The sequence below is a fragment of the Astatotilapia calliptera genome, chromosome 15 (genome assembly GCF_900246225.1).
Source record: "Astatotilapia calliptera chromosome 15, fAstCal1.2, whole genome shotgun sequence".
Lineage (NCBI taxonomy): Eukaryota > Metazoa > Chordata > Actinopteri > Cichliformes > Cichlidae > Astatotilapia > Astatotilapia calliptera.
The window spans coordinates 33,550,292-33,561,766 of record NC_039316.1 but is presented as its reverse complement, the minus strand read 5'-3'; the positions used below and the strand labels follow the sequence as shown (position 1 = coordinate 33,561,766).

At 39.4% G+C, this 11,475-nt stretch overlaps 1 pseudogene; it reads right to left on the bottom strand.

The window, feature by feature from the left end:
• Positions 1-1,877: 1,877 nt before the first annotated feature.
• LOC113006965 (protein FAM111A-like) lies at positions 1,878-2,902 on the bottom strand (annotated as a pseudogene).
• Between the last annotated feature and the right edge of the window lie 8,573 nt (positions 2,903-11,475).

Sequence of the window (11,475 nt, the reverse complement as noted above, 5' to 3'; positions counted from 1 at the left end):
ATTTATTTTGCCCGAAATGCCACAATCTTAGGTGAAACCTCACAAAATTTCAACAACCACCAAACAGCTAAAACAGTGAATGAGAGCAGGAACACGGATTCTGCACATAAATGTAAACACAAAGCGCGGACCCGCTGACGGATCAGAATCAGTGAGATGTGGCTTTCTCACCCGATGGCACAGACACGGTCGGGGCTGAAAGCTGACAGCTCGCTGATTCTGATGTTTTGGCGGATCCGCGCTTTGTGTTTACGCAATTTTTGCGCTGATTCTAAAGCTGATAATTTTATCTCTCTCCAAACAATATTGACCAAACCAGCAGCAAAAGAAGATCCAAACTACGCTTTACATAAACACTGTCATGGACTCCCTCTGACTTTTACTGTTTTGCTTCCAACACGATAAAATCACACGTCATGCACAGCTCTCTCCCTCTTGCTCTCTCTGTACTTCAAGAACAGTTTCCCGTCTGAAAATCTGTTTTATTCGCTTCTTTGTTACGCACAAGTCTACCGTTGTTTACAGCACTGTTGGACACTGTTTTTTCCTTTTACTTACTTCCGAAAAGAAAACATAATTTCTGCTGTTCAATGGGCTACTGAACAAATTGAAACTTTTTAAAATTATGCAAAATGCAAAATGCTTAGCCGTGTCTCTACTAAAACCGCTGTAACTTCATAGGTAATGTTCATATGTTGATTAATGGTTTTCTTTCGTTTTTGATATACTTTTTATAAAATCCCAGGCCAGGAAAATCACCTTCATGTTTTTCTGTGTTTTATCTTCAGCTACTTTGACACAAAGGCGTCTGCTGTGATGCTTACACGTTTGATAAAGTCTTGCGAGTGACAGACGATACTCAGCCCTATATATGGGACATTCCTTTTATATGAACATACATGTAGAGCAGGGGTAGGCAACCTTTGTGATGACAAGTGCCATCTAAAATTTCCTCAGAAGTCAATGTGCCATATAATTGCATTAGCAATAAATTTAGTAATGCTCTATATTAACAGTTGCTGCGCTGAGCGGAGAGCTCCTGAAGCATTTGAAGTGTCGGAATGTGGAAATTTCAATATCACTTGAAAAAACTGACAGCTAGCAACGTCCCTCTCACCAGTAGGCTAAGTGATTTTTAGCCAATTACAAGCTGAATCTGGTAGTTGGGGGTGTTAGCTAAGATACTGTCATTAAGAAGCGGTACAACAAATGTGTCTATGTGAGCTAATTTGCGATGTGCACCGCTGGCCCGGCCATTTATTTTTTTATTGCACCCTCTCAGATTAATTCACTGCGTGTCGTGCCCAGGGCTGGAGTGGGACAAAAAATCGGCACGGGCATTTTGACTAGAGACCGGCCCACCAGGTATTATAGGAAAAGCCATAAAGCCTTTGAATGAAAACAAACGCTGTTTTGACAGTGATGTACAGTCTTGTTGGTATATGTATGATTTCTATACGTTGTACATCAGATAAAAAGTTTGGTTGTAAGATTCAGATAATTATTTAATAAAAGCTAGACATTTTAAATGAGAATAAGAAAGAAAAGTATTTATTTTGCCCCCCTTTCCCTGTTAATGCCCTACCTGGCCTCCTGGCAAAACTTTGCTAGAGCTGCCCCTGCACAGTTACCAGCTGTCAGCTACTTAGAAAAGGATCCTGGTGTCATTTGTCTCTCAGAAACAGCTCATAACTTTCCTTCAACTCATTTATGTCACCTAAAAGGTAAACCTATTTCTCCATCACCTGTTCGGCTCTGATGATTCATCTTCATGTTTCGCTCTCACCAGATATCCAAACCGATACCATGACCAGCAGCTTTTACAGCTGTGGCTCCAGCAAATATCAAAGAGGGAGGGTTCCTGGGGCATGGAGAGTTCAGGGGGGTGACGCAGCAGATTTCTGTTGAGTCAGTGCTGAGATGACGCACGTAGGACTCATTTTCTTCACTCCTCCTCCGATGACACAGGCCCCGCTGTCTGAAGGTACAGGCCCAAATCTCTTAAGGAGCCCTGGCGGCACTTTCTCTGTTTCCAGCTTAAGTATGACATAATCTGATTCTTGGTCTTCAAAGTTAAAGACCATGGTAACGTTTACAAATTCATGCCAGTTAGGTGTGTTTGATTTAACCCAGTAGTCGAATAAGTGGGCGTAGGTCAAGATAAAGTTGTCAAATAGCACAAAGCCTGTGCCTTGCTTTATGAAGGAACCAGTTATGAGACAAACTGACTCGCTCAGTTCAAGCAGCAACATAACACTGCGAATTTCGGTAAAAGACTGTCGGCTCTTTCCAAAGGTCTCCTTCCTGTATTTCAGTGCTTCCAGAAAAAATTTTTTAGGGAATCTACTCTCCATCCATCGTTTCAGACGCGGATACTGCTGACAAAGTAGATCGTAAACCTCCTTACGGTCAATGCTGCTGCCCGTTTCTTTGATTGCCATTTTTAGACTCAATCCGTTCTGCCGTGCTACATCTAAGACTGATGTCATTCCACCGCTGCGCTTTGCATTATTTGATGCGTGTGGAGGTTTCTACTGCCCTGGGATGGCTACATCTTTAATTTCCGTATCTGCTCCCTGTGGAAAACATATCTGGAATTTCTTATTGTCTTGACAATCTATTATGTCTGTGCACTCAGTCTTACGTTCGTTAACCAGCTCAAAGTAGCCCAGGTCATCGGTGAAGCGTCTGTCTCTTTTCAGAGCCTCGGCCGCAGTTATTCCCTTCTCCCCGTAAACACAAAGATACTTGAACTGTTTTAAAGCTTCATTTTTTTAAAAACTTTTCTCTTTTTTATGTCATTTAGTCCTCCCTTTGTACCGATGTAAAAGACAGAATAGCAATCTCTCGCCTTAACCATCTTCTTATATTTAATGAAAGGCCTCCGTGCAAGCTTGAACATGTTGCGTGTGCCGTCTGAACTGGATTTCAGTCTGAACTGATGTCCGTGTTGGTCCTGCAGAGAATCAGAGTTGGAAAAGTTGTTACTGTAGTAAAAAACAAAATGTATTGCATTTTGTTCATAATCTCTTTAAAGTCATGATCGTTTTTTTTATCGCTTTCACCGGAGTGGGTAAATGAATCTGCAAAGTTAAAAAAACTGATTTACATTTATTGTTTATTACTTTTATTGGACATCATCCGATCTCATTTATACACATTCAAGATATAAAGTGGAAAATATCCTTTTGTTTGCATTTGGAGACTCGGCATTTGAACCATCCCAAATATCTGGACCAGGGAACTCCTCAAACTGGTAAAAAGGTCAAGGACACAGTTACACGATTGCTAAACTACTGTTTTTGGATAAAAGAAAACCATATAAGCATGAGCCCTGGAATCTCGGTTTTAAAAAAAAGAAGCACTACCCAATACTTTTCTTCTGTTTAGTATACAGGAGTTGCTGCTCACACCCTGAGTTACACTGATGAGTCTGTCAGATGTCCCAAATGGGATGTCTGGCCGCACGCATACTCACGCCGGACACCTCCTGACCTTATTTCCACGAGCCTTCAACTCAGCTGCAAAGTGCTTACGGGGTCATTTTCCTTTTCATTAGAATTATCTGCCGTCATTCAGACATAAGTTGAGCAATGGTTTAACCAATTTTCCCTCAAAGGGATTAAACAGAACATAGGATGTAAGTTAAGGAAATATAAGTTTGACTATGGAGCACATCTCCTTCAGCGTTCACAATAATGGATTGCATTTCTCTCAGTCAACTGACTGTTTAGGGGGGAAAGCAGCTAATAGTGGGCTCTGTGTTTGCGGTTATTGTTTTTTTTAATCACACTAGGAGTGAACAAAAGCAGAAAAAAAACCTATAAAGATGCAGACTGTGAAAGTCTGGTTTATACCATAAATTTTTTCACGAAGTCTATAACACTGTGCGGACTATTGGTAATACAAATATTGTAATTGGGGGAGATTTTAACTGGGTCAGGGATGTATTTTTGGATAAATCCTCCCGTCCTGGACTAAGTAAGGACCCTGTAAATGCTGCGGTGGACGTGATGTCAGAGGAACTGAGCCTGGTAGATATATGGAGACTTCTTCATCCTCAAGAAAGAGACTATACTTTCTTTTTGCATCCTCACTCAACCTACTCTAGGATAGATTACTTCTTGGTGTCTCGCTCTCTGGTGAGTCAAGCTATTGGGTCCTCTATTGGTAATATTGCTGTAACGGATCATGCTCCCATCGACCTTGTTCTTTCTGGTAATGATAATATTAAACCGTCACCTAGGTGGCGTCTGAATAACTCATTATTGAAGAATAAGGGTCACTGTGAATGTATAAGGGAAATGATGAAGGAGTTTTGGTTGCACTTTGAGGGCTCTATTGATGATGTTGGAATGACCTGGGATGCTTTCAAGGCCTACCTGAGGGAGCGTCTTATCCAGTATGGCTCCTTGATTAAAAAAGCTGAGAGGGACAAGCTGATGAAGCTGGAACAGGATATCAAGGAGCTCGAAAAACAGCACATGCTGCACCCAGAGAGGGAAGTGTGGAACAAATTAACTAAATTTACATTTGAGATGAATAGTATACTGCAGAAAAAAGCAGAATATGCAATGTTTGGCCTAAATCAAAAGTATTTTTAACAAGGGGAGAGAACAGGTAAAATGTTCACACAGTGTTAAGCAGGTAAAATCTAGCAACCTTATAACATCTATTTTTGTTCCTAGTAATAATAATAAGTTGACCACCAGTAAAAAAGAAATTAATGATGCTTTTACTAAATTCTATCAGGAGCTTTACACCTCCAATGGATTTGTGGAGGAACAGAGGCTGTCAGATTTCTTTTCTTCTATTCCCAGCCTGTCCGAAGACCAAAGAACTGTATTTGAAGGTAAGATCACACTAATTGAAGTTAAGCAGGCAATTGGTAGTCTTAGATTGGGCAAATCTCCAGGCAACGATGGATTTCCATCAGATTTTTATGAGGTGTTTGTGGGCGAATTAGCTCCAAGACTACTGTCGGTATATCAAGATGCGTTTCAAAGGGGGAGATTACCACTTGTATGCGATCGGCAGTGATCACGTTATTACATAAAAAAGGGAAAGACCTACAGCATTGTGGGAATTACCACCCAATTTCATTAATTAATGTGGACGAAAAGATTATTTCCAAGATACTAGCCTTTAGGCTTGAGAAGGTCCTTCCTTGTTTGGTGCATAGGGATCAGGTCGGTTTTGTGAAAAACAGAAGCTTTGCAGATAACTTACGTAGGTTATTGCATATATTCTGGAAGAGCAGGAATAATTTAGATCCTGTCGTCGCCTTCTCCTTAGATGCAGCGAAGGCCTTCGATAAAGTTGAGTATCCCTTTCTGTTTTATACGCTGAAGAGATTTGGTTTTGGTCCCATTTTCAGGCAGTGGATTCAGGTGGTATACACAGATCCAATGGCTACAGTTACTACCAATGGGATAATGTCACCCTCCTTTTTGTTAAGTCGGGGCACTAGACAAGGTTCACCCTTATCACCTCTCATTTTCGCCCTGTTTTTGGAGCCTTTGGCTATTGCACTACGTGAATGTAAGAAAATCAGAGGGGTGGATATGGGTCAAGAAGAACATAAAACTTTTTTGTATGCAGATGACATTTTATTGATTTCAAGTAACCCAGAACAGGCCGTTCCTGCAATTTCCTCAATTACTGATTCCTTTTCTGTAATCTCTGGCTACACCATAAATTGGTCTAAATCGGAAGTTATGCCCATTTCTAAATTGTGTCCTCCAGTCATTAGGAGCTCATGGCAGTTCAAGTGGATGCCCGAGGGTTTAACCCCTGGTCTAGATAACATAATGCAAGTAAATATCTCCCCAGTGATTCAAAACATTCGTCCGCTGTTGCAGAATTGGGTTAAAATAAATCTGTCCCTTTTGGGCGGAATTAATTTGGTGAAGATGATTATTGCTCCTAAACTTCAGTACTTTCTTCAAGTTACCTATAGCAGTCCCATATAATTTGCTAAAGCTTTATAATACATGTGTGTAGGGTTTTGTGTGGGCAGGCCAAAAGCCATCTTTTAATGGGTCCAAACTATATGCTGCTAAAGATAGTGACGGGTTGGCAATGCCCAAGATGGTCTGGTATCACTATGCTTTCTCCCTCTCTCAGTTAGTTAAGATACATAATTCCCTTACGGAGACGCCATCATGGGTTGCGTTTGAGGAAAGTCTTGTGGCTCCCTCATCTTTAGAGGCCTTCCTCACTCAGAGGTGAAGACCAGTACCATCTAAAAATCCAGTATTGGCTTTCATACAAGAGACCTGGTTTAGAGCTCACCAATTTACCAACATTAGCCCCTATCTTACCTCTAGAGCCTCTATCTGGTATAATAAGAAAATATTAATTGGTAAGAAACCGGTCAGGTGGGAGGCTTGGGCTAGGGCAGGTATCAATCGGGTGGGGGATTTATTTGGGCAGACTGGCATGAAATCGTTTGCAGAAATCAGACGAGAATTTAATCTGGATCCAAGGGAAATTTGGAGGTTTTTTCAACTTAGATACTGTATTAAAACCATTTTGAATAATAACCCAGACCCTCCATCTAGTATTCAGGAGATGTTTGCAGCTACTGGCATTAATAGAATCAGGGCATCCAAATTCTACAGGATCTTCAGAGAGGCGCACTCTCCCAATTTGGGGGGGCTGAGGCAGTGCTGGGAGAAGGATCTGGGAATTCAGATTTTAGAGGACAGTTGGAAGAAGCTGGTTTCATCATGGTATGTTTGCTCACCTGAAACACAGTCTCAACTTATCCAGTACAAGTTGCTTCACAGAAATTACTGGACTCCCAGTAAATTAGTCAGGCTGAAGCTTGTGGATAATGACACCTGTTGGAAATGTCATGAGGAAGCCGGGACCCTAGTTCATATGTTGTACACATGCCGGAAAAATGATTATTTGTGGGACGGGATCATTAACTTGGTGAATGATATTTTTAAACTTAATCGTTCGAAGTCTCCAGCTGTGTGTGTCCTGGGTCTGTTACCTGACAACAGTATCCTCTCCAGAAGACAGAGACTATGGATGCGTCTGGCTTTCATAACAGGATGCAGGATAATACTGAGGCACTGGAAGTCATCCAGCCCCTGTTCTCTCAGGGAATGGACTGAACAAATGTCTAAGATGGCATTATATGAACGGGTTGTGTAAAGAATTAAAGGGAGAGAAGATATTTTTGAGCAGGTCTGGGGTTTTTAGGCACCTGGGTGTTTTGCCCCTTTTGCTTTTGTTTTTGCTGGTGTTTTTTTGTTTGTTTGTTTGTTGGTCTTCCTTTTGGATTTCTTTAGTTATTGTTAGCCCTTATTTGTCGGTTGTTGTTAAGAAACGGACAGAGAACTGACAATATGATTATTCCTTGTTGTATATCTGTTAATGTTTCTGTCCATCCAAAACATGAATAAAAAAAAAAAAGGAAAGACATCCGGTGTAAAAATCTGCCAAATCAAACATGTGGAGCTACCTGCTGTGGTGACCCTTGGTGAATATGGAACAGCTGAAAGAAGTTTATTTTTTCTTTCATCTATCTTTTTATCAAGCTTTGTTCCTCCATCATGGGTTAATATTGCCCAAACTGTGGGCACAAGGAACAATGCACACAATTAAGCACCTAATATGTAGTAACTGCCCTGCAGTAGTATTCTTAAAATAAAGGAGTCGAAGATGTTGTTATTGTAAATGAATCGAAGGGAAATATGGGAGTCACTGTATATTTCTATACAGCAATATTTGTTTACATCTATGCAAGATAAAGGGATGAAATTGACCATCCACTACCTGAATAACAAATCACACACATTTTTATCTATCTGTCAGCAGCGTGCACCTGACAATAACATGCATGCTTTTTGATATGGAAGGTAACTTTGTATTGTGGATGAATGCACCTTGCTTTAAAACCCAGCACATTTATATATTTATTTATCTGAAATTAAACTTATGATATTGTTCCTAATTACAGTAAACCTGGCTTCAGTCCATCAAATGATGCAATGTAACATTTATACTGTAAACATCACCATTTGGGGATGTCTAAAACGTAAACAGTATATGCCAACATATTTAATACAGATGTATTTTTCATTTTACTAGTGATGGGATTATTATGTAACTAGATTATTTTAAATAAAATTGCTTTGAAGTATGTATAGGCGTGTATATATCTACATTCATGCACCAGCTTTTGTATGGTGTTAAGGGTGCATAAATGCTACAAATGGATCATTTCAGCCAGTTGGTATTTTGTTTGTGAAGGAGGAAACATCATATGCTGCTTAACTGTGTTTGAGTACCTGGTTTCAAAAAACAGACAGAGATGGTTGTGCATTAGAAAAAAATATATACTGTCTGCATTAATGGTAATACAACAGACAATAATGAAATGTGATCATCAAATGTGTTACTAGGGTGTAGCCTTAAAACCAGCAGTTAATTTGTTCTGCTGTGAAAGCTGATCTTAAATAAAGGTATGAATGTTGAAATGTTGTCTGAATAAGTGTCTGCAACACCTTTATCCTAGAAAGAAGACTACCTAATAGGATAAACACACAATTATGAATGTACTTGAATGTCTGGGAATGCACTAACTGTGCTTGAGATCCTGTTTAACTTAGAATAGGATGAAGACCTGGGGCTTCAGGATCTACAATATTGGATTTTTTCCACATTGTCCTGACTGGACTGACTGAGTATCAGGGGGATACTGATATGATTAGTTCTGCAACTACAAATATGTTTGGTTAGTAGTCTGTAAAGAAAGACTGATGAACCTGGCCAGGATTTACCCCCATCACCTTGTAAAATCTGTGCCAAATGACTTATGTCATCATGATCTTTTGGGAAATACTAAATCAAATGCTTTAATGACATAAAAGGAATAAACTGAAAGGTTCAGAAAAAACAACATTTTTACTGTTTAATATCTGGACTGCACTTAATCTATGGCTGAGATGTTAGAGCTAACCTTACAAAGCAGTCACCATGTTTACACATGTTTTTGAGACGTTAACCTTTTACTGCTAAAACTATCTAGTCAAAATAATAATGTCACATTTTTATTCACTTGTCTTGATTAGTCTTTGCTCCTTGATATGTGTTTTAAACACTCATTCCAGTACTTGATGTCCTCTATCAGTTTTCACATATACTTCTTGTGCAGTTTCTGATCCTGGCCCACAGAGCAGTTAAAACACAGAATACCAGAATATTATTTCCATTTAGCATAAAGACTTAATGAACGCTCACTAATTAACAGTTTTACGGAGAGTTGTGTGCTCAATTGTGTCTTGTCTAGGGACAGAAATGAAAAAAATAAAATAAAATTTAATGATCATGGAGTGTACTACGCCTCTGCCGAACCCTAATTCCCTCCTGGACTTGTTCCCCACATCTTTTGGACTGGGTGAACTCTCTGTTGCCCAGTCTAACTTCACACAGAAGATCATTTTCTTCAGACTCCAGCATTTCTCTTCAACTTTAAAGCATTAAAAAAAAGATCAGTGTTATCTGTTGGATGTTTGATTTGTTGTCTCTGTCCATCCAAAATAATCAGACTTCTCTACAAAACTCACCCAGTGAAATAATGAAAATGTAATTTTATGGGTGTCATAGATTGATCCATCAGTGAGTCTGTCGTGTAAAAGGATGTATGGCAGTTGTGGAATTAAAAGAAAATATATCGTTGCAACATGGCTTGCATTTAGCATTTATTTTATTGTGTTTAATAAAATCATTGTTTGACTGAACTAATCTGGGACAGTGTTGGTTTGTTCTTATCCTCAATATTAAAGAATCAGGACACAGTGTATTGTAGAATGAAAAAGAAACTTAGAGATCATGCTGTAACAAGCAAACTCCCCTCAGAGAGACAGAGATGCAGGAACGGGGAGTTTTATAAAAGAGCTGAGCACACCGGACTGAAAACGCTCCACTTTAAACCATCATCAGTATCAACTTTCTTAATGCTTTTATTGTGTTTGTTAATGTTCAGTGAGGTTACAGAATGTGGCATTTGAAACCAACTGCTACTTAAAAAATGTTGCTCCCTTCTGTAGGGCTAGCTTGGTGCTGATACCTGCACTTGCTCTGGTGACACTTTAGCCTTATAGTATAAAAGCTATAAAGGATACTGTTTTGAACATTCAAGCAGGAGAAAGTAAAAATATTTGTATAAAAATGTAGGGAGTAAAAGCCAATGAAGGTAATACTGGACTTTATAGACTCATTCTTTCAGCCATGCTGGCATTGTTGTGGATATTAATGCTAGTCTGTCAGTCCGTTAATAAAGTGCTTTGGATTGTTATTTTGTCATGACTTGGCTGTTCCAGCCATTCCTCTCTTGCTTCCTGGCAGTGTGTGACAAGAGTCTTCATTTCCTCAAATCCTGCTGGGAATTTAGGGACCAGGCTGTTACATCAGCCTACATTATTGTACCTAGTTATGCAATCAGTCCTCTCTTTATCCTACTTCTCTGTGGATTCCTGTTAAGAAGATTAAACTCTTACTTGACGTAACTTACCTGCCTAACTACTCTTGATAGCACACACTAGAAGAACTTACCTCTACACTAACAGTAAACACCACCTGGTCAGTATGAATGCTGCATGCATCAGAGCTTAACACCCATGAATCACCTTTTTTCCAGAAATGATGACAAACCAAGCAATGGCTCAATGGCTTCAGTTTACTGGAGCTGAGGTTTGAAAGGGTTTTATGTTGGATTTATCAGTCTTAACAAAGGTGTTTTATTTAATTTAAATGTTAACTGTAACCTGAAAATTGACAGCTATAGAAAAAAAAAATACTAAATGTGTCAGAATAAAAAGTTTCACAGAACAAGAAATTACAAGTATTGCCTAAAGTGCTAAAATGTTTGCTGTTGTGAGCAGATGGTTTTCTCAGAGCTATAACAGGAAACTGCTCAGAAACCCAAGAGCTGAACAAGGAAACCACAGTTTTCAGCTGTTTCTCTTTTCCTGTAATGTTAGATCAGTCGATTTTCTTCTGTTGTCGATCTGGAGGGCCCACAACCCCTGTACAGGAAATTTCTTTTGATTATTAAAAAGTCTGAGTCTTCTGTGCTCAACCATTACAACATTTAACATGATTTCTGTTGTTCAAAAGTATAACAGGAATCAGAGACATAGTTCTTATCTCCTTGGTCCGAGACAAGAATATAAAAGGCTAATGATGGATCACATTTACATACACAAAATCTTGAAATTTCCACTACTCGGGATGAGCAGTTTTAAAGTCCGTCGATGAGACAATGCCTCTGTCAGTGCGCCCCAGGGTGGCTGTGGCTACAATGTAGCTTGTCATCACCAGTGTGTGAATGTGTGTGTGAATGGGTGGATGACTGGATATGTAAAGCGCTTTGGGGACCTTAGGAACTAGTAAAGCGCTATATAAATACAGGCCATTTACAATGGTTATACTTACACAAAGAGGCCTGTGGATTTT